Source organism: Artemia franciscana, chromosome 20 (genome assembly GCF_032884065.1).
Source record: "Artemia franciscana chromosome 20, ASM3288406v1, whole genome shotgun sequence".
NCBI lineage: Eukaryota > Metazoa > Arthropoda > Branchiopoda > Anostraca > Artemiidae > Artemia > Artemia franciscana.
The window spans coordinates 33,611,913-33,634,533 of NC_088882.1; the positions used below are offsets into that span (position 1 = coordinate 33,611,913).

General features: G+C 36.2%; 1 long non-coding RNA gene across 1 annotated transcript in view; it reads right to left on the minus strand.

The window, feature by feature from the left end:
• LOC136040375 (uncharacterized) overlaps positions 1 to 22,075 on the minus strand; it is a 43,741-nt gene extending 21,666 nt beyond the window's left edge. The window contains exon 1 of the long non-coding RNA XR_010620694.1: positions 21,936 to 22,075. This is a non-coding gene — a long non-coding RNA (uncharacterized LOC136040375). The remainder of the gene's footprint in view (positions 1 to 21,935) is intronic.
• Positions 22,076 to 22,621: the final 546 nt, after the last annotated feature.

The following is a 22,621-nucleotide window of genomic DNA, read 5'->3' on the forward strand; positions in this document are numbered from 1 at the left end:
AACCGATCAAACAAACAAATAAGATTTAATGGCCAGATTTAAAACCTGATCAACTTGCTCAGGTTTAAATGAGCGATTTGAGGTTTAACACCAGATTCGTTCAAAATTATGTGTCTATATTTACCATTTCATATCAACCGTCTTTCCACACAAGGGTATGAAAAACGCCAAATTATTTTTGCTGTCAGTGAGTTCTTCAATATGATTGGACAAGTAATACCAAAACAACATCGTTGATTTTTTCACTATATTTTCCGCAAAAGTTGGTCCTTATCAAACAGTTCGTGGTAACGAACTGTAATAAGGTGCGACCCGGCTTAATAGTAACCGAAACGCTAAAAAACGGAATTTTGATACCAATAGTTACACCAAAGTTTTTACATTAAGTTTTTTACTGTTTTAAAAATTACAGTTGAAAGAAAGTGTCAAACTTTAGCGTAAAGAGCGGGGCGTTGAGGAAGGAGCAGCCCCTTTCATATACGAGGTTTTTTCTGTTCGTTTTAAGTTTTAATGTCGCTCGTTACTTTAAGTTAAAAACACTTGTTTTTTATTTAATAAATACGGTCTGGGTTCTCTTCTATGTCCCACTAAGGGTTGGGGGTATTTGGATCATTTGAATCATTGGCTCTACAATCACTGTTGACTCTTAAAAAAGGCACCAGGACTTTCGATTTCAATGAAAACCTTATATATCCTCGGGGGGAAAATTACAACCCTTGTCCTTGGTTTCTGGGGGAGGGGTGGCGTAGGAATCAATTTTCATAGTAAGTTGTTGTGGCACTGAAATTATGAATAAAAGCGCAAATGATTAAAATTTTGTTCCAGGTCATTCTAGTGCAGCTGTGCAGCTTCCGGAAGGAAACAGGAAAAGACATTTAAAAAACGCCTTATTTGGGTTATATCTTTTAATTTGAGTTATAGATTACTAAGTTAAACACAATTACTGGGTATAATCTAAAGGCAGCTTAATATGATTTTTTTAAACTTTAATGTATTTTTCAAACACAGAATGGGGGGGGGGGATTATTTTCAATATTTAAATGATAATCCAAAAAAGGCATTGTTCCCCTTAATATTCCTCTGGCTTCTAATTTCCAATTTTTCTCTTTCGGGTGAAACAGTTTCCTTTTGGGTAGCTTTCCACGACTTGCCAAGAAATTCACCAAACTGAGACTTCACCTCCGCCATCATCAGTATGTACAGATCATCCTGGATTCACGAAAAGGAGAACCAACTCAGTGCATTTTTATATATCTTTACTCTTTTTTAGACTTTAAAATAACTTATAACTTTGTTCTTTCAAATCAAGACTTTTTTCTTCAAAAATAAACATGATTATATTTAAATGGATTGTTTCAATTTAGTTATTACTTTTAAAAAATAGATTTATATAGGTTAGCATTCAGAGTTGGATCCAGATTGAGTGATTACTTGCATCTCAGGAATTTTAAAATAAGAATCGTTTTACTGTGGACCCTAGTGGTTTTAAGTGGCATAACATTTTGTCAAGGACTCGATGTATCCCTCGAGCGGTAGAAAACTGCTTATCAGAAAAATATAAAGCTTTGTAGCTTCGCAACAGGACAAGTTAGAAGACAGTCAGCTTTGCAGTAAAAGCAATGCTGGATGTACGAGAATAACACTGCTGCGTTAGTTAAGATAGAAAATGAGGTTAGTGGCTTAGTTTCGTATTCAGTCAGGAGTTAAGCAAGGGCATTCTTATAGAGTTTCTCCTAAGGAAAACAGCAAAGGCTACGGACAGCATGGAATCAAATGGGAAAGCAATATTCTTCGAGACTTCCAGATTATGCTGATGATATAAGAATTTTAAATGTAAGTCTTTGCTAAACGAATGCATCTTTAGAGGTTGTATCAGTTCAGGATGCAAGAATAAGTATAAAAATTAAGCTCAAGAAAACTTAATCGCAAAATTTTAGGATTAAGTGAAGTTGAAGAGGTGACGCTGGGTAACAAGAAGATCGATCAAGTGAACAACTTCACTTACCTATGTTAAAGACGGTGGGTGCAGTGAATATGTTACAAGTAGACTAACCAAGGCCCAGGGTTTCTTTTTACAGTTGAAATAAAGTTTGTGAGAATAAGATAATACGTCTATTTGCCAAGATTAACATGTTGGAAAGAAAAGTTATGACAGGGGTCAAGCATAGTTATGAAACATGGGCACTCTAAAACACGGAGGAGGATTTACTATATGTTCTCCTGAGAAAACTTGCCTATGAGCACCGACTGACCGCATCTCAAACAGTTAGCTGTGTGAAAAACGTGGGTCTATCCCTCTGTCTAGGACAATATTAAGAGAAAGATTAAGATGGCTAGGATGTGTTTTTTGGATGAAGGGTGACACACTGTCCAACATCCTCCTTGTCGGGCAATCGTCCAGGTCACCCAAGAATGGCGTTGGAAGATGTCATAAGGAAATGGTAAATTCTTGAGAGCTTGTAAAGAGGCATGCTTTAAAAAGATTTGGAGGGAGGAGGGGCAGGCGTAGCTGTGTTGACCTCTGGCAGCTTGATTTTGAATTGAATTAGAAGTAGTAGAATTAGAATGGCTCGTCTAAGGGAGATAAGCAGGGATAGAACCACACAAATCTTGCAACGGTAGAAACTGAACAGCAGCTCTTTGGCTGCTCTCAAACACTTTCTCGTCACATAGAGACCCATTTTTGAGGCCTTGAAAAGATTGTTCCCTGCAGCTTTATTCTTCGCCAGGAATTATTTTTATCCACTACCTCCCTCTAAAGTAAATATTACCAGATCCCCTCCCTTTCCTGGAATAAGTACGTTTCAAAATTTAACTCGGAAAACAAAGGGGAACTTGCTTAGGACGATAAATGTTTGAAGGACAAAAATGGTACTTGTTAGTGATATAAAACACACTCGAGATGTGAAGCTTGGTGACAATGAAATAGGATGAAAATAGAATATATTATTAGCAAAATTGTGAAGATCATTGGTGAATTATTAAATCGGGAGCTTTGGCGTTGGCTGACCGTCTCAAAGACTAAGGAAAATTCATTATTAACGCGATTCTTGACCTAGTTCATTTTAACTCATTATTAACGCGATTCTGAAGGACACCGGCTAGTTTTCTTTGACTAGTGACAGAATATAGTGTCTTTCCATGGATGTTCAAATTAACGTGAAGTATGGGTATTTTCTGTGCAACCGAAAAACTATAGAAAAATTGAAGGAATTGGTCATATAATGGAAATAGGTGAATCTTTGTTTACAAAAAGGAAAAATAATGCAGGGAGAATCTTACTGCAACAGTGGGTGTTTCGTGGAGTATGCCGGGAAACTGGTGAAAGATTTTCATTGGAAATCCCCAACCGAGGAGCCGAAACTTACTTTAATAAATTAAGCTTCACATAGAGTCAGGATCAAAAATCATTTCAGAATGTTGGTAGGACTTCAACACAACTGAGCTTGAACAAGTAGGTTTCACTCATTTGAAAGAAAACCACAAAAATAACCGTGTCGACCCAGAAACCGGCGCCTCTACCCAAAAAGTAGATAGAATATGGGGTTCTGCAAAGTAGAGGAACAAACAGCTCCGAGGTACATCCTGCCATCATTTACACACATACTTAGTAGAGAACTTGTGGTGGGCGACAGTAGAGGCAGAAAGCCGTCGAGTTCATTTTGACGCGATTCTTGAGGACATTTCTGCGAGCATATTTCCAAGTTGTAATTTTCACAATTTTGCTAACAAAGTATTCTGTTTTCATCTTATTTTGTTTTGTTTTTTACATTGCCATTAACCAAACTTCAGTTTTTGAGTGTGTTTTATACAATAGACGGGAAGTCCCTTTCCCCGCTCCATGCATTACATAAAACACGGATGCATTACCCCGTTTTAAGCCACCCCCGTTAAAAAGTTTTTAGTCAGTTTAACTGCCAAATTAACTGAACAGTAATTGTAAAATAAATAGGATTGATCAATACCTCAAATGTAACTATAAAACAATCAAGTTGTCTCATGTGTATGTTTATTGATGTCTATAATTTTTCGCCAAAACTTTTCATTTACTGATGTAAAAAACGATTTAGATAGGTCAAGTCATTGGGGAAATTTATTAATGGCATAAGCCCTGGAAACAAAGTCATTGTCTTATATCGCCAACTCACTTGACTAAGAAATTTCCAAAGTTTCAAATCCATCTGATAGCTTTAGTTTTGAAAGAAAAATCTACTCTACTGTACAGCACATTGGAAAATTTTGCTTAAGATTGGTCTTTTAGATTGACTTGACTTTATTAAACAAGAAACGATATACATAAATCTTCTACAAAGGAGACAGGGAGGCAACTCGTTTTGTCTCCTTTAACAATAGAGAAAAAAGAAGAAGGAATTACACCTCAATAGCTCACACGGACTACATAAAAAAGAGAGAGAGAGAGAAGAAGCGGGAAAAAATCGACTCGTAGACACGGATGGGACTTATAAACTAATTTATAAATAAATCGCTTTACATTCAGTCCCCACTACTATAGGCAGAAAGAACTATCTCTTTCAATTTCTTTTTGTAGGTATAGGGTGATGGTGACTCATTTATTAAATCAAATAGTTTATATTTATTGGCAATCTCAGGAAGTTGATATCTTATTCTTAGTCTTGATCTCTCATTTTTAATAAAAGAAAAAAGAAACTTATTCCTTGCTCTTGATAAATGGCTATGTTTATTTTCAACCAAGAGTTTCATTTTATTGAAAAATTATCCCTACGTTTGATTTCTAAAAACCATATGGCTATATTAAGGTGAAAAATTTGTTGTAAATGAAGAATATCAAGAAATAAAAATGATGTTTTAGTTTCAGATAATTTTTATTGTTTTCCTAGAGTGTGTTAAAAAAAAGGTCCAGGATTCTTATTGCCTTGTTTTGGACAATTTGGAGTCTTCGTAAATGTGAATGGAATGTCAGCATCCAAACGGTCGGGCAATATTGAAAATAGCATTCCACTAATGAAAAATATAATTTTCTCATTATTTAATAAGGAAAAAAGAACTTCATGCAAACAGCCGAGATTCCTGGACACTGTTGCCTCGAGTTTATTAATATGCGCCTTGTAAGACAGAGTTGAGTCAATGTACATACCTAAATATCTAAATACATCCACTTTTTTATGGAGGAGGTTCCAATACGAATAGTTTTAAGTGACACACGCTTCACTGCTCTCAAACTTCTCCCAAAAATCACAAATTCCGACTTCTCTAGGTTAGGTATTAGTCGATTAGCATGAAACCAAGAATTTACATTAAAAGCAACAGTTTCGAGGGCCATTCGTAAGTCCTCCTCGTTGCCAGCCTTCAAACTAATTGCTGTGTCGTCTGCAAACAATATTGGTAATTCATCGTCAGAAGGCATGCATTTTGGAAGGTCATTTATGTACATAAAAAAAGTAACGGCCCCAATACAGACCCTTGTGGAACCCCTATATTTTCTAAAGGGAAAATATGAGATGATTCCTCACCAACTTGGATTGTTAAACTTCTTTCTAACATATAAGATCTCACTAACTCAAAAGCTATTCCACGAATTCCTATATTTTCCAATTTATCAAAAAGAATTGTATGTTCTGTTGCATCAAAAGCATTTTTAATGTCAAAAAAACGCCATCTATAAAAAGTACTTTCAAAATAGCTGACAGATGCCAACCCTCATTACTAAAGAGAAGTGTTGCACTTCAAGGTTTATCTTATAAAAAAAATAAGGATTCTACGGCCAAAAGGTATTAGTTGGGCTAAAATTGTGCTATTTCTGTTTCACGCATATATTTTTCGAATCTTGAACCGAGTTTATGCCCTTTTGACAACACGGTTGCAAAGATTAACTTTTGGATTCTTTAAACAATCCCCTTTAACTTTCCCTAAAACTTTAAAATTTTAAAAGATTCAGAGTTTTCCTTGAAACTAAAGGTTTCAAGGTTTGGTTTTACGTCCTAATCTCTTCCTGAGTTATGGCATAAATCCTATTTTAACAAATTTGACGCACCTTATATATTTCAATTTGGTTTAAAATTCATCTCCATATTCTCTGAAAATAACATTAGCTGTTCCTGAGATAAGACAAATATTCACCTCCATATTTTTTGAAAATAGCTGAGGGGTGTATTGACGTTGCTCATTCGCCTGACCATTTTGAGACAGTTTCAATTACATATTAAATAAATAAAAAACAAGTTTTTTTTATCTGCAAGTAAGGAGCGACATTTAAACTTAAAACGAACAGAAGTAATTCCTTAATGAAAGGGGTTGTCCCCTCCTCAACGCCTCGCTCATTACGCCAAAATTTGACTCTTTCTCATTACTCTCCTTTTTAGAATAATGAAAAACTTTAGAGTAGAGCGAGGCGTTGAGGAGGGTACAACCCCTTTCATATACAGAATATTTTCTGTTTGTTTTAAGTTTTAATGTCGCTCCTTACTTGCATTAAAAAAAACTTGTATTTTTATTTAATTTTTGAAAATTTTTGAATGAATGTATGCTTTGATTTTAGCTCTCCACACGTGAATAATTAAAACGAATTTTTTTTTTGTTAAATAGTTTTCTCATAGTTTTGATTGGACGATTTTGAGAAAAAAGGAGTGGGGGAGGCTTAGTTACCCTCCAATCTTTTAGTTTCTTAAAAAGGCAGCTATATTTACGATCGTTTTTATTAGTGAAAATATTTGTAACTTATGTAACAAACTTCTAAATTCGCATGTTTTTATTACGTATATGAGGGGGTTTTCCCTCTCGTCAATAACTCGCTCTCTACACTAAAGCTTAATTTTTTTTAATTTTTTCCCAATTCCTTAAGAATGACCCCTGAATCAGAAAGGCCGTAGAATAAATCGTTGAAACTAATAAAAATTACTTTAGCGTAAAGAGCGAGGTATTAGGAGGAGGTGAACCCATCATACGCGTAATAATTTCTGGTTATTTTAAGTTTTAATCCTGCTCCTTACTTTCAGTTGAAAAAACTTTCATATTTATTTTTTCATTCCTGTTTTTAAAAAAATCTTGCGCCCCCTTCATTGAAATTTTCCTCTCTCATGACAAATTCCTCCATGGAAAGTTCCCCTCCCCTTCAACCAAAAAAATCCCCCTGAAGGTGTCTCTGCACTTCCCAATAATCATTACTATGTGTAAACACTGGTCAAAGTTTGTAACTTGCAGTCCCTTCCATGGGAACTGGGGGGAGTAAGTCGTCCCCAAAGACATAGTTTTCAGGTTTTTTGACTATGCTGAATAAAATGGCTATATCAGAATTTTCATCCGTTGACTTTGGAAAAAAATTAGTGTAGGAGGAGGCCTAGGTTCCCTCCAATTTTTTTGGTCACTTCAAAATGACACTAGAACTTTCAATTTCCGTTAGAATAAGATCTTTCGCGACATTCTAGGACCACTGGGTCGATATGATTACTCTTGGGAAAACAAACAAACACGCATCCATGATCTGTCTTGTGGCAAAAAATACAAAATTCCACATTTTTGTAGATAGGAGCTTGAAACTTCTATTATAGGGTTTTCTGATATGCTTAATCTAATAGTGTGATTTTTGTTAAGATTCTATAACATTTAAGGGGTGTTTTCCCCTATTTTCTAAAATAAGGCAAATTTTCTCAGGCTCGTAACTTTTGATGGGTAAGACTAAACTTGATGAAACTTATATATTTAAAATCAGCATTAAAATACAATTCTTCTGGTGTATCTTGTTGTATCCAAATTGCGTTTTTTAGAGTTTCGGTTACTATTGAGCCGAGTCGCTCCCTATAACAGTTCGTTTCCACAAACTGTTTGATCCAGAGTCATGGCTGGGATTTTCTGCTTTCGTTGTAAAGGAAAAAAGTTTTGAAAGGAATTTTGAAATTTAGCGTCGCTAATGATTGTAATTAAAGTGCTTACAAAGCTACCCATAATGCCCGTTCACTATGCTTGAATAAACTAGTTTCGTATCTATGCCAAAAATTCAAAGGTTTGCGCTTCCATTGACGTCAATTCAGATACAAAAGAGAAGATTGTATCTGAGTATTTTCTTGCGAAGAACAGATCCCTTGATTAAATTTAAAGAGTGAGAGTTTTGTTAGATTTAAAGAAAGGTCATAGAAAATTGATTAAACATAGAAATAGAGAAATATATAAAAAATTATATAAACATATATATATATATATATATATATATATATATATATATATATATATATATATATATATATATATATATATATATATATATATATACAACTACACAGAGTTTAAAGTAAAAAAATGTGAAATTTATTTCTTTACTTAGCCTATTCGTCAGTCATTAACAGGGACGGATAAAGAATGAATATTTGGGGGAGGGCACCAATGAAACTTTGATTCGTTGAGCCCCGCAGACAGCTGGGCGTGGTCTGTACTCTAAATTTATTCCGAATCAGATGGCCAACTACAACCAGTGCCTCTATCCAACACCACTAGTCAAATGACCGGAATGATTGTAGACGAAGGTGCCGTACTACAGAGACTTTCAAACTTTGATGCCAACAAATCTGCTGGACCAGATACCATCCATCCGAGGTTACTGATAGAAGCTGCAAGCATCATCGCTGTACCCCTTACAAACATCTTCCAGTCTTCGCTTGACTCCGGCACTATTCCATCTGATTGGAAAGAGACACATGTTGCTCCCATTTTCAAGAAAGGGGACAAATCCAGAGCAGAAAATTACAGACCAATCAGCCTAATGTCCGCCGTTTTGCCAAGCTTCTTGGGATAGTCGTGAATGATGCAACCCACGACCATTTTACAACCCGCATAATGCGATGGAAACCAATCTACTTGAAACTTATAACATCACCAAGCCCTCGACGCTGGTGTACCTGTTGAACTGATTCTCCTTGATCTAGTCAAAGTGTTTTATAGGGTCCCCCCCCCAGAAGGCTCCGCACAAAGCTTTTCTCTGTAGGCCTGAACCAGACGACGGTCAATTAGCTCATGTGTTTTCTCACTAAACGCACACAAAGGGTCAGACTGTTTAGATCAGGTGGTCAGAAGATATACTCCAAACTTTGCGATATCATTAGTGGTGTCCTACAAGGTACAGTCCTACAAGGTACAGTCCTTGGCGCAACTCTCTTCTTGATTTATATCAATGACTTAGTTACCAGAGTCAGCAACAATATTACACTATTTGCCGACGATTCTAAGCTTTTGGGTTGGCACACACAGAGGCGCCATTTGGGTGGGGCAGGGGTGGGCAAATACCCACCCCAGATTTTCCAGGGGGCCCTAGCTTCCACCAAAAAGGGTCCTTTGCCAGCCATAATAATAACACTATTTGCTATTAACCATTGTAAATTTTGAAAGCAAGTTAGATACATAATTTAATTCTCAAGTTCTGTCAAATGCCCGTTTCCTAAATGATTATATTAATATTATAAAATCAGAATATTTGCAGTAATTGCTCTAAGTTGATAGACTAAAATAAGTCAGTTCCTGGCCTATCATTTCTTGATGGAATCCTTCCTTGTTATCTTCCAATTGCACTACATAGAAGCAATTACGCAAGCGATGAAATTGCTGTCTCGGCAACTCCATGCTGTCGCCGTCAATTTGGTTGTTTCTCGATCGCGCACCCTGATTCAGGCCACAAGGAGCAAACTCACCAACCTGCATTCAGACGCTTCATTTGTGTTACTTTTAAAGAAGGCTAAAGAGTTTGCAACAGAACTCGAAATTAAAGTACCTGCTGTGAACCTGCTGTGACAACTTTCACGCTAAGAAAGAGTTTCATCAAATCTGGAAATTGGACTACTACTTTGGCAGATGAAATGAAGCAAGAATACTTCAAAACTTTTGACCGTCTACTAGCCAAATTTGACAGAAAGTTCACAGATAACTTGCCAGTGCTGAATACGCTCAAGGCCTTGGATACAAGCTCAACCAAGTTTATGGACAGAGCTGCTCAAGCTTTTCTCCTCTCTTTGCGTTGAGCTGGATATCGACAGCTTTCTTCTCGAATCTCAAGCTGGTATTGCCAAGCATTTCTTGCCCAATGAGGAGAAAAAGCCGGAAAACTTCCCAGACATTGTCAACCATCTTCAGGCACTACCAGTGGCTTACTCAGAAGTAATTAAAGTACTTCGTATTGCTGCCACACTTCCTGAGACAACAGCTAAGCAATGAGCATTTTTGTTAATACCCTCAGCATAACAATGAAGGTTACTTTCACCAACGTAATGTTTACTTAAATAAGAAATTTTCTTGCTGAGGAATGCCAGCCTGTAGTCTGGTTGAATTTTCCATTTTCAGTTTAATCACTTAACCTCGTTGATTGTATTCTTTGTTGTTATAATTGATCTTAGAGGTCAGTGTGGCTGAGTTCCACATTTGTTTATAGTACATTTCCAAGCAACACATGGGTGCTGAAAATGCATTTTTACTTAGAATATTTGATCAATGTGCTGCCAAAATCCGGATTTTTCTTACGCAGCACAAAGTGAATCGTGGGGGGAGGGGGGCCAGATGGAGTTCATGCCCACCCCAAGATTTGGCTCAAATGGCGCATCTGGGCACACAGCACAAGCCTCCAAGCCGATCTCGACCATATCAATGAGTTGGCTGAAGAGTGGCTACTGTCAATCAACATCAGCAAGTGCTGCGTGTTACACTTTGGACCAAAGAGTGAAAACGCAGTGTACTCAATGTGGGATCTTGACAAGGGAACAAGGATTGATCTTCAAACCCACAATGAAGAAAAGGACTTAGGTGTACTCGTTGATAATCAGCTCAAGTTTCACTCCCACATGAGGAATGTGGTTTCTAAATCTAACACAGGACTTGGCCTACTCAACACATCTATTACGAGGAGATCCCCCAAAGTCTTTCTCAAACTTTATAAGGCCATCATAAGACCCAACCTTGACTTTGGAAACTGCATAGCCGCTTCCCAATATAAAGGCAACACGAGACTTCTTGAGGGCGTGCCACCAAGGTTATAGATGGGCTGAAAGACCTCCCTACGATGAAAGACACAAAAAAACTCTAACTACCTTCTCTGGTGCACTGCTGCAAACGAGGGGACATGGTGCTTACTCAAAAACTCTCCAATGTAATATCTAGTCTTCTCAACCTGAATAAGTCCTACCAATCCCATACAAGAGGCCATTTTTTTTAGAGTTTTTTCCTTTTTTTAATTTTATCACTCTTTGTTGAATAAATATAGAACACAGACCTCGCCCTGCTTCCCGCGTGGCTCATGGACTAATTTGCTTTGCTATATAGGTAATGTTATCTGTAAGCAAGCCCACTTTACGCATTTTTAGTCTTATTGGAGGGGGATTTCAGAAGCCTAAAAAAAAAAGAATGCACTTCTCTGATAATGACAAAGAAACAATTTGCGATCATCAGAATTTTTTCTATATGCAGCAATATGCACTTGGAACGAAAGTAAACATTTACCGAAATTAAATACAAGATGAGACAATATACTCTACAGGCATATTATAATTAATTACAATATTAATTGGTGACAGATTAATATTGGTGTCACCATATTGGAAATAATTATAATAAAAACCTTAAAACCTGTGTCTTGCGAGAATAAGAGTTCAGTCTTGTTCAAAAACCTGGTTACTGTCACTACCTGCTTTTTTCCCTAACAAAATCTCATAAGAAGGACGTTAAATGGACCTAACCGCTGTCCAAAATTAATGCATTCCAGCAAAAAATAAGCTGATTTTGAGCTCAATTCGCCATCTGTAGTTTCTATCCTGTTGCATAGTCTGCGAGATCACCGAATTTACGGCAAGTATTTTTATAACTCTTTTTTTAAACACGATATTTGTTAATATTTCCTACGTGAACCCATAACTTAAAACAGTGTTTTGCCTAAATTTCTTTTTGGAGTGCTCTGTGAACTTAGACAACTAAACAGCATAGATCTTTGGCCGAGTCCAAAAATAATATGCATTTTGCAGTATCAGAACCTTTTCCGTATTTTAAAGAATCCTCAAAATCCTCAAAAAAAACATTTAAGCCTATATTTTCTTCTGGGTACAATTGCATCTACAACAAGAGCTAAGAGCTCATATGGCACTTGTGACGAGGCAAGAAGAGCTAAGAGCCAAGAGATCATATGGTATGAGCACTAGCAAAATTCTATGAATCAATAGATTGCTTAAAAGGAAAATAAGAGGCTTAATGCCGGTCAGGATTTAAAATAAGAGGTCTGAGTCATTATGTCCTTCTAAATATCAAAATTCATTAAGATCCATTAAGATCACCCACTCGTATGTTATAAATACCTAATTTTTTCTAATATTTCTTCTCCATTTAGCCTCCCATATGGTCGAATCTGGGAAAACGACTTTATCAAGTCAATTTGTGCAGCTCCCCGACACACCTACCGATTTTCATCGTCCTAGCACGTCCAGAAGCACCAAACTCGCCAAATCACTGAACCCCTCCCCCGACTCCCCCAAAGAGAGCGAATCCAGTACGGTTCCGTCAAACGTATCAAGGACATTTGCTTATTCTATCCACCAAGCTTCATCCCGATTCCTCCACTCCAAGTGTTTTCCTAGATTTTCCCCTCCAACTCCCCCCAATGTCAAAAGATCTAGTCGGGATTTGAAAAAAGAGCTCTGAGACATGAATTCCTTCTAAATATCAAATTTCATTAAGATCCGATTACCTATTCATAAAATAAAAATACCCCAATTTTCAAATTTTCCAAGAATTCCGGTTTCCCCCTCCAACTCCCCCCAATGTCACAGGATCTGGTCGGAATTTAAAGTTAGAGCTTTAAAGCGCAAAACTCTTCTAAATGTTAAATTTCATTCAGATCTGGTCACTCTCTCGTAAGTTACAAATACCTCAATTTTCAAAATTACCCCCCCCCCCCCCCAACTCCACAAAAGAGAGCAGATCCGGTCCAATTATGTCAGTCATGTGTCTTAGACAGGTATTAATTCTTCCCATCAAGTTTCATCCTGATATCACCGCTTTAAGTATTTTCTAAGATTTCCGGTTCCCCTCAACTGCCCCCCCCCCAATTACGCAAGATCCGGTTAAGATTTAAAATAAGACATGTGAGTCACGAGGTCCTTCTAAATATGAATTTTCATTGAGATACGGTCACCCAATTGTAAGCTAAAAATACTTCATTTTTTCTAATTTTTTAGAATTAACCCCCCCCCCCCCAACTACCTCAAAGAGAGCGGATACATTCCGGTTATATGAATCGTGTATCTAGGACTTGTGCTTATTTTTCCCACCATGTTTCATCCCGATCCCTCTACTTCGAGTGTTTTCCAAGATTTTAGGTTTCCCCCTCCTAACTCTCTCCCACCCCCTCCAATGTCACCAGATCCGGTCGGGATTCAAAATAACAGCTCTGAGACACGATATCCTTCCAAACATCAAATTTCATTGAGATCTGATCAACCGTTCGTAAGTTAAAAATACTTGACGGCCCCCCCCCCAGATGATCAAATCGGGAAAACGACTATTTCTAATTTAATATGGTCCGGTCTCTGATATGCCTGCCAAATTTCATCGTCCTAGCTTACCTGGAAGTGCCTAAAGTAGCAAAACTGGGACCGAAAGAGTTTGCGATTGCTATATGTCACTTGGTTAATACCAAGTGTCATAAAAATCTAAAGTAGATGGAATTAACAAGATTATTCTAAAGGGGGGGGGGGAAATCCTTCAAACCGAATTCTAGTTCTTATTTTTTCCCACATTTTCCTAGGGTATTTTGGATTAATATTTAACCGCCTTCCCGTCATATCCCCTATCTACTGATAAAATCATCTTGTACCAAGGCTTAAAAATAATAAACAAAAAATTTCGATGTTCTGTTTTGACTCTAAAAGCAAGGCAATCCAGGTATAACCGGGAAGCCTAAGATTAATATACAACTTGCTAGTATCATTATTTTAGACTTCATAATGCCATCTTGGAAAGATATGTCTTTAAGGGATGCTTCAAACAGAAAAAAAGCACAGCTAAAAAAAAAAACTTCTTACTTTTTAGGTTGTCAAAGTGCCAAATACCCAAGATTGTGAAATTCCCAAGATTTTTTTCCAGTGCCTTCCAGACATTTTGTTCTCAGTAAAAAATTTATGTAAATAAAATTGAATTGTCAAAAATCTTGCTTTATGAGCCTAGCTTTTTAATTTTTTAGGTGGGAAAGTGACTAAAGCTTTACACAAGCTGATTGTACAATGTTTGAATTGCCTAATATCGATTTCTGTCAAATATTGTTATTACTGAATCATAACTTTTAGAGTACAAATTCACATTTTGAGGTTTCAGGCATAGCCCCTACCCCCATCTACACAAGAACCCACCGGTAACATTTGTCCCTTCCCATCTGAGAAATTTCCTGATGGCAATCATGATGTTCTCACCCCTTTGTACCTTTCCACCGATTGTGTCAGTAAACATATGAATGTGAATTTTTATGCTACAAAGACTTAGTAACATAAAAGGGGGTTTTCACTCACAGAACCCATATTGAAGCTTAGTCAAAATGAAGAGACATAGATGATTAATTTCTAACTTCCATAAAATAAATACATCACATAATATGAATTAAGTAAATTCAAGAAGGATAACAAGTACAGGGAGTCGACTTGAAAAAGCGTAACAGCGTTTCACGTTGAGTAAATAGGCTAGACCTCTTGTACTGGTCCGTAATGTAAACTTGTTTCAAATTGGTGGGTTGGTTACAACTGACAATTCACACACAGTTTTACATGCTACACCTAGCTTTGGAAAAACACTTTTTTGGGAGAATATTTTCGCTGAAAATGCCTTTTGTGTTTCCATGGAAAAAACGATCAGTTTAGCCCCCCAGATATTGAAAAATACGCTAGCCCTCTTCTTCTGACTTTTGAGAATTGACTCCACTGGTAATAATGCTACAAATTTTAAAGGAGTGGAGCTATAAAAAGATTGGAAGGTCCGATTTACAGAATTTCTTGTTGAACTATTCTACGTGTTGTTTCCCAATCAACTTCCATTTTATGGAAGTTACCCTAAAGTGAATGATCATCAATAAGCCAAAAGGATTATTTTTTACAGATCTTAAAAGTTTATAATAAGTTTACCTCTCACTCAGACTAACTGTCTTAGCTTGATCATCGTATTTTAATTTATCTAAAATTAAAGATCATATTCACTATGCCAATCTCTAAATTTTTTATTTTTTAAATAAGTTCACGAATACAAGTTAAAGAGCTGCTCAGAATATGCAACTTAAAATTGAAAATAATCAAATAAAACGTACCCTGACAGGAGCACAACAACACAAAAGGGGGGTTGTAGAACACAATCATCATCATCTATAATTGATTATTTATTTGTTTCCCAAAATTCCAGACAGTAGAAGATATTTGTCCGAGTAGTCCATAAATGCAGAAAGGACCAAATGTTAAGCTCACAAATACAAGTTAAAAAGCTGCTCAGAATATGCAACTTAAAATTGAAAATAATTAAATAAAACGTACCCTGACAGGAGCACAACAACACAAAAGGGGCGTTGTAGAACACAATCATCATCATTTATAATTGATTATTTATTTGTTTCCCAAAATTCCAGACAGTAGAAGATATTTGTCCGAGTAGTCCATAAATGCAGAAAGGACCAAATGTTAACCTCTTATTATAAGCAAGGGGATGAATTTAAATGTATTGGTTACTTCGGGATGAAGATTATAACGAACAATTAATTATGATTAAAGATAATTGGCATCTGGAATGCACCCATAATATAAATTGCCCTTCAATTTTTTGTTTTAACGTTATATTCGCGAAGGATACAATGAATCAAGGACTTAATCATTTATATACAATGGTGTGTCCAAGGCTTTAAAGCATCGTCTTGATTGACATAATTCACCCTATCAGCAACATTCTTTTTTTAGGTGGATCATTTTTGAACAGCCGGCTATGACTGGACAGCCTTCTAAAATTTCAAAGCTATGATTGGCTGTCTGATTTAAGCCTGCTGCTGACAGGGTGAATGATGTCAATCAAGAAAAGGCTTATGTATAAATAAATTCAAGGTCTCATTAGAAGTGATGCATGGAAGAAAAAGAAAAAATAACCTACAATTGAACTACTCACTTGTCAAAATCAAATTACTATAAAATTAGAAAATATATGAAGCCACATTGGCCTACCACGATAAAGCGAAAGAAGACAATCTAAAAAAACAACTGGTATATAACCAGTATTCTATTTCTGTTATTATTCTTCATGGAGTAGCTATTGCATATATTACTTAGATCTTATTTCTTTAATCTTTTTAGATATCTTCCACAATGTTGTCATTGTTAAGGTTTTTTCTGCATCACCGTTGAGGAAGGCTTGTTATATACAGACATGTTCGCTTGATTGTACTTTTTTCTCCCCTTGCTGGCCATAAACCCAGTGTTTTCAAGATTGTATTTGTTAATTTTTCTGTAACACAAACAAGGCCATATCCACGGACGGGGAGGGATTAGGGAGTTTGACCCACTCCCCCCAAAAATATCCGACTCCCAAAAACATGACAAAAATACATATAAACAAATTTTTGACACGTTTTTAAAGATTTGGTTGTGACCTCCCCCCCCCCACTGAGGAAGTGAATAAACTGCTGGATTTGATTTTACCGTAACAAAAATTGTGTAAGACATCACTTTCAGAAAAGCTTTCATATCTAAGGAACAAACAGTCAGGTGACAGGGGCACCTTTTGGGAAAGGGGGGCTACCCCAGTTCCCTAAAGTGTTATTCTGCCCCCCCCCCCTCCCATTTAGTTTATAAAAAAAATACTTTGCTTCAATTATCATTTTATTTTTTTCGAAAAAAAAACATTTATCCCTCTGATCTTGAAAAATAATTCTTGTATTTTCATTTAAAAATAGAGAATAAAATCCGTTCCCCAACCCCTCCCTAAGTTTTCCTGAATTTGCGTCAATGTCGGGTAAATGAAACTTTGAAGCCAAATATTATGTCTTGGGATCCTGAAAGCATGATGTCCTTGTCCTGAGAAATATTATGTACCGGGCTCACCTACTTGTATTTAAAAAATTGAAGAGAGTTTGTCCAGAAAGCAACTGATTAATCGGCAGTGGAGAAGATTATTCAAAATTTATTTTGCGTTTGCTTATATATGAAAAGACTCGTAGCCCCATCAATTACTTGATAAGCACAATGCCCTGCACTTACCAGCCGTTCTAACTTGAATTTCAACAGTATTTATTAAATTTTCGGAAATTAAAATGCTTACTGTTAGATATGGGTATCGGTCAAATAATACCACCATGCAGGAAATGCACCACCAAGGAAAATCTCAGAAGGGGTATTTTCCAGCAGAGGTGCTTTCCAGCAGGGGTGCTTTGTCTCCCCTAACCCTTCATAAATTTAAAAAAATACAAAGGCCCAGAGAAACATGAAAAAGGTTTGCATGGAATTTTACAATGTATATACAAATATAATTATATTTTTAAAATGTAGGTTACACCGAAGGCCGTATCCAGGAGGATTTGAACCCCCCCCCCCCTAATTATTAATCAGATTCGTAAAAACGTAAAAAATACACATTAAAAAGTGATACATATTGTAGTTTTTTGTAACCCCTCCCGAAAAAAAAACTTCTGTAAATCCCCCTCTAAAAAAAAAAAAATTCTGGACCACCACTCAACCGTGGTTACACCACTCAACGCAGCTTCAAAAACAGAAAAAAGAAGAAGCAGGAATTTCTGCCAACAATGTCAGACGCAAGGTATTCACATGACGATGTTTATCGCCGGCAAAGATAATCCAAAAAGGATGTTAGGTGCCACCTATTTGTTTTTCGTGTTGTAGCTTAGCTACGTTGACAAATAACGGTAATAAAGACCCTTCATTTCTGTGCCATAGCGCTAGTAGCACTAAAGCACCTTTTTTGTGAATAAGACTCCCAAGGTGTAAAACCCTTACTGCCCTTATTACAGAAATTAGGACAGAGATTTATAGGATTATATGAAACACGAGGTTTAATCTTTGCAACAAGAGGAATAATAAAGGAAAGTAAGATGTGATCTCTTCTAATCGCCTTATACGCCAAAATCGACTCTCCAAAATTTGCGAATAAGCTTTCTAAGGCGAAGAATTCTTATAACCCCTACGACACTAACTAAGGCGTAGCTTAATGAGAATCTGTTTAATTCTGTTTGACCATTGAGTTGGTCAAACTGCTTTCAAATAAAATAACGTGCTAATAATTTACTAACTCTATAGATGAAAGTCCTCTATTTTGAGGGGCTTTCGCATTGAACTGCTTTATAAAACTGACTTGCTTTATGAGCAGTATAACTGCATCCACATCACAATCACGACCTTGGATTAGAAGTTATATAAGGGCTTTGCAGGACTAACATACCCCTTTCACTAGATGCTACAAATACAAAATGGAGCTTCGACAAACGAGAGAAGTCCCGATATTTTTGCAATATTTTTTGCGTAGAATCTTACAATTCTATTTCCGATTTCACAGGGACTGACTAAATATTTGGAAAACTTTTTAAAAATGGGTTTTTAAATTTTCAAACTTTTTAAATTTGAAATAAAGAAAATAAAAACTTCCAACATTTACTTTATGCGTACATATTCCACCTAAATTTTAACATGGGATAAGTGAAAACTGTCTATAACCCAAAACGATGTCAATTTATTTTGCTTAGATTTTTCTTTTGTAAATAATAGTCTCCAATGTTTTATTTTAAGGGCTGCTTTTCAATAAAACTGGGCTGAAAACTCCAGAGCATATTGATTAATGCAAAAAATCGTGTCTCTATGGCATTGACATATCCAGCTGTTCAAGGGTGTATCACAAAAGTTAAACACCAGAAGAATGCAAGTTGGATGAAATTTATGAAATATCTTAATATTTCGTTGGCCGTCAGGGTATATTCCAGTACTAAGAAAATTTAGCGATTAAATCTGCATCTTTTCCTGATTAAAACAGGTAATAAACCTAATCTTTGGAGTTGAAGAAATAAGTTTTATGTTAAAAACCTTTAGATGCCTTTTATATAATTAATATACAATAAAAAAGAAAATACATAAATATACAGTAGTATTAAATATTCCCTCAAAGCTGGGGTAATTTTGCAATAATTTTGTGATTTTTTCTTTTTTTAAACTGCCCTGAAAATTCTCCCAAGTTGATTTAATGACACATAAGTTAGAGCACAATAAAACTCCAAATCTTCTGGTTTTAAAGCCATAATCATAATTTTTAATAGAATCAGTTCTAAAATTCAACTGTGTTGTTTCTATGATCGAGGGACCAAAATAATCGAGACCGAATGATCGAGCCTCTGAATGAACAAATGAATAAGCATATATGAAAAAACGCGAATGATCATACGTCAAGGCCGTTGGGCAAAGACATCAGGGCAAAATACGCCATCAATGACTGCCTGTATATGCATAATGGGCATATACAGAATGATTTGTTTCGGAGAGGGAACAAAAAAGTAAAAAACGGAACAAAAACGCAGCTCGCACAACTTCTCATGGCCAAAATCCTGCTTATAGTTGAGGGTACTAAATGTTACACCTTTATGGAACCAATTTGAAAAACAAAAACATAGTATTTAAAATAATATTACACTTTACGGAATAAAATATCAACCAAATTGAGTGTTCTACTATTTTTACACAAATCAAAAACTCTTCTTTCAAAATCAAAAAGAAAATACCGCTATTATTTACAATATACCACCTATTCAACAGCAGACTCTGTAACACTTATATAACACTTTTCAATAAATGGAATAATAAAGGAAAATAAAAGGAATAATAAAAGGCAAATAAAGGAAAGTAAGATCTGATCTCTTTTAATCTTCTTATAAATGAATTAAGACACAGCAAAATCTGTCCAGCAAAATTTATGAATTAGCTTCCCAAGGTAATTACTACTTATAACCCTTATTAAAACAATTAAGACTGGGTTTTATAGTATTCTCTGAAGCTTATATTTAATCTCTTATGTTGTTGAAAGTTTTATAATAGGCTATTTTTTAGTCAGCAAGTAACTCAGGGCCAATGATGGATATAAGGGGGAAGGAGCGGAAATCAAGTTTTTAGCTTAAAATCTTTCAAGTAAAAAAAATAAAAACAAAAAGAAACGGTTATACTTTTTAAAGTCTAGGCAACCACATTCCAACAAGCAAAATTTTATTCATTATCTATTATGTTCGGAACACTGATTTCAGCTCTGAAAACACTTGCTTAGCGTTATACGACGAGTATTTGAAGCGATCATTTTTCGTTATACAGTCAATAGGTTTCCAATCCTCACAAATGAGCTATGTCGTTTGGCAAGCTCTGCTGTTAGCAAATAATGAATGAAAAAATATATTGATGTAACTCTGATTACCGCATACCGCTAAAGAAACTGAATACCGGAATGATGGTACAAATGAATACCAGAATATTGAAAATGTGCAATTTTATATTTAAATAGGTATTCGGGATTTTTTTTTTATGAAGAATGTTTATAGGAATAACTGATAAGATTCTTGATCTCTTTCACTCACGTATACCAGCCCAAACTCCATGGTGGTTGTCGCAAAAGTGGTTTTTGTCGCAAAAGTGGAGCCTGAGAAAATTTGCCTCATTTTAGAAAATAGGGGAAAACATTCCCTAAAAGTCATACAATCTTAACGAAAATCACACCATCAGATTCAGTGTATCAGAGAACCTTATTGTAGAAGTTTCAAGCTCCTATCCACAAAAATGTGGAATTTCGCATTTTTTGCCAGAAGACAAATCACGGATGCATGTTTATTTGTTTGCTTTTTTCCCCAGGGGCGATCGTATCGACCCAGTGGTCCTAGAATGTCGCAAGAGGGCTCATTCTAGCGGAAACTAAAAGTTCTAATGCCCTTTTAAGTGACCCAAAAAGTTGGAGGGCACCTAGGCCCCCTCCCACGCTCATTTCCCCCCAAAGTCACCGGATCGAAACTTTAAGATAGCCATTTTATTCACCATAGTCGAAAAACTCAATAACGATGTCTTTGGGGACGACTTACTCCCCCGCAGTCCCCGTGGGAGGGGTTGAAAGTTACAAACTTTGACCTGTGTTTACATATAGTAATGGTTACGCGGATGTTTACGGACGTTTTCAGGGGATTTTTTGGTTTGGGGGGATAGTTGAGGTGGGGGGGGGGCTACGTGGGAGGATCTTCCATGAAAAACTTCTCATGGGGGAAGAGACTTTCAATGAAGAGGCGCAGGATTTTCTAGCATTATTGAAAAAAAACAATGACAAAATAAATATGAAAAGTTTTTTTCTACTGAAAGTGAGGAGCAGCATTAAAACTTAAAACAAGCAGAAATTTTTATGCATATGAAGGGTTTACCTCCTCGTAATACCTCGCTCTTTACGCTAAAGTATTTTTAGTAATTTCAACTATTTATTCTACGGCCTTTGTGATTCAAGGGTCATTTTTATGGAATTGGGACAAAATTTAAGCTTTAGTGTAAAGAGCGAGGTATCGAAGAGGGTGAATCCCCTCATATACGCAATAAAAATATACGAATATAGAAGTTTGTTACGTAAGTTAATTCGTAAATTATGTATATTTTTTACTAATGAAAAATGTTCGTAAAAGATTAAAAGTTCTACTTGCCTTTTTAAGTAATCCAAAATTGGAGGGCATCTAGGCTTCCTCCCTCACTCCTTTTTTCTCAAAATCTTCCAATTAAAACTATGAGAAAGCCCTTTAGCCAAAAAAAATTAATTTGCAAATTTCGTTTTAATTATTTATGTTTGGAGAGCCAATTGTCTAGTCATTGGAAATGGAAGGTTAGGAAAGGATGCGGGACGTGATGAGTTCACTTGTATTTCTGGAATGAATGTTAGCGTTATTAATTATGATTTGGTGGACAGTAGGCTCTCACCTGAATCCCTAAACCTTGAGGTAGTGCATTTTGCAGGTTCAGACCATTTTCCTTTAATTTTGTATTTACAGTCGACAAATATCAGTAAAAATCAGCAGCAAAGAAAAAAACTAAAGAATCAGACATTTGGAGCAGGAACGAGCAACACTGGCTTGGTAAAATCAAGAATACTATGCGAATGGGTGGAGAAACGTGCGACCCGAATAAAAGAGTATTTTTGCTCGTAGCCGATGGTACAACAGTTGAATGCCCTAGTAGGCGAGATTGAGGAAAATACCGAAACAAAAAATCACGTTTTTCGACAATGAATGTGAACCGAAAGAGAAGAATTAAATCACATGCTACAATATGTTAAAAAATCCGAAAAGGCAATCGAGAAACTGGAGTTGCTCCGACATTATAGAAATAAAAGAAAAGAGTATAAATTAATGATAAAAGTGAAGAAAATAGAGTTCCAATGGCGGGAACAAAATGAATATGCGCATCTTTATAAGACAAAAAATTCCCAGGAATTCTGGAAAAGAGTCTCATCAAAAAAGATGACTGCTCCCAAAAGTATTCCGCAAGAGGACGAGTTCCCCCCCCGTTCTTTGGGAAACTAGGAGCAGGTAAAGCATCTGGCACACAACAGCCTCCACCCGATATCGAATAACTGGCCTGAGAAGTCGGAACTGCCTCTCGTGACC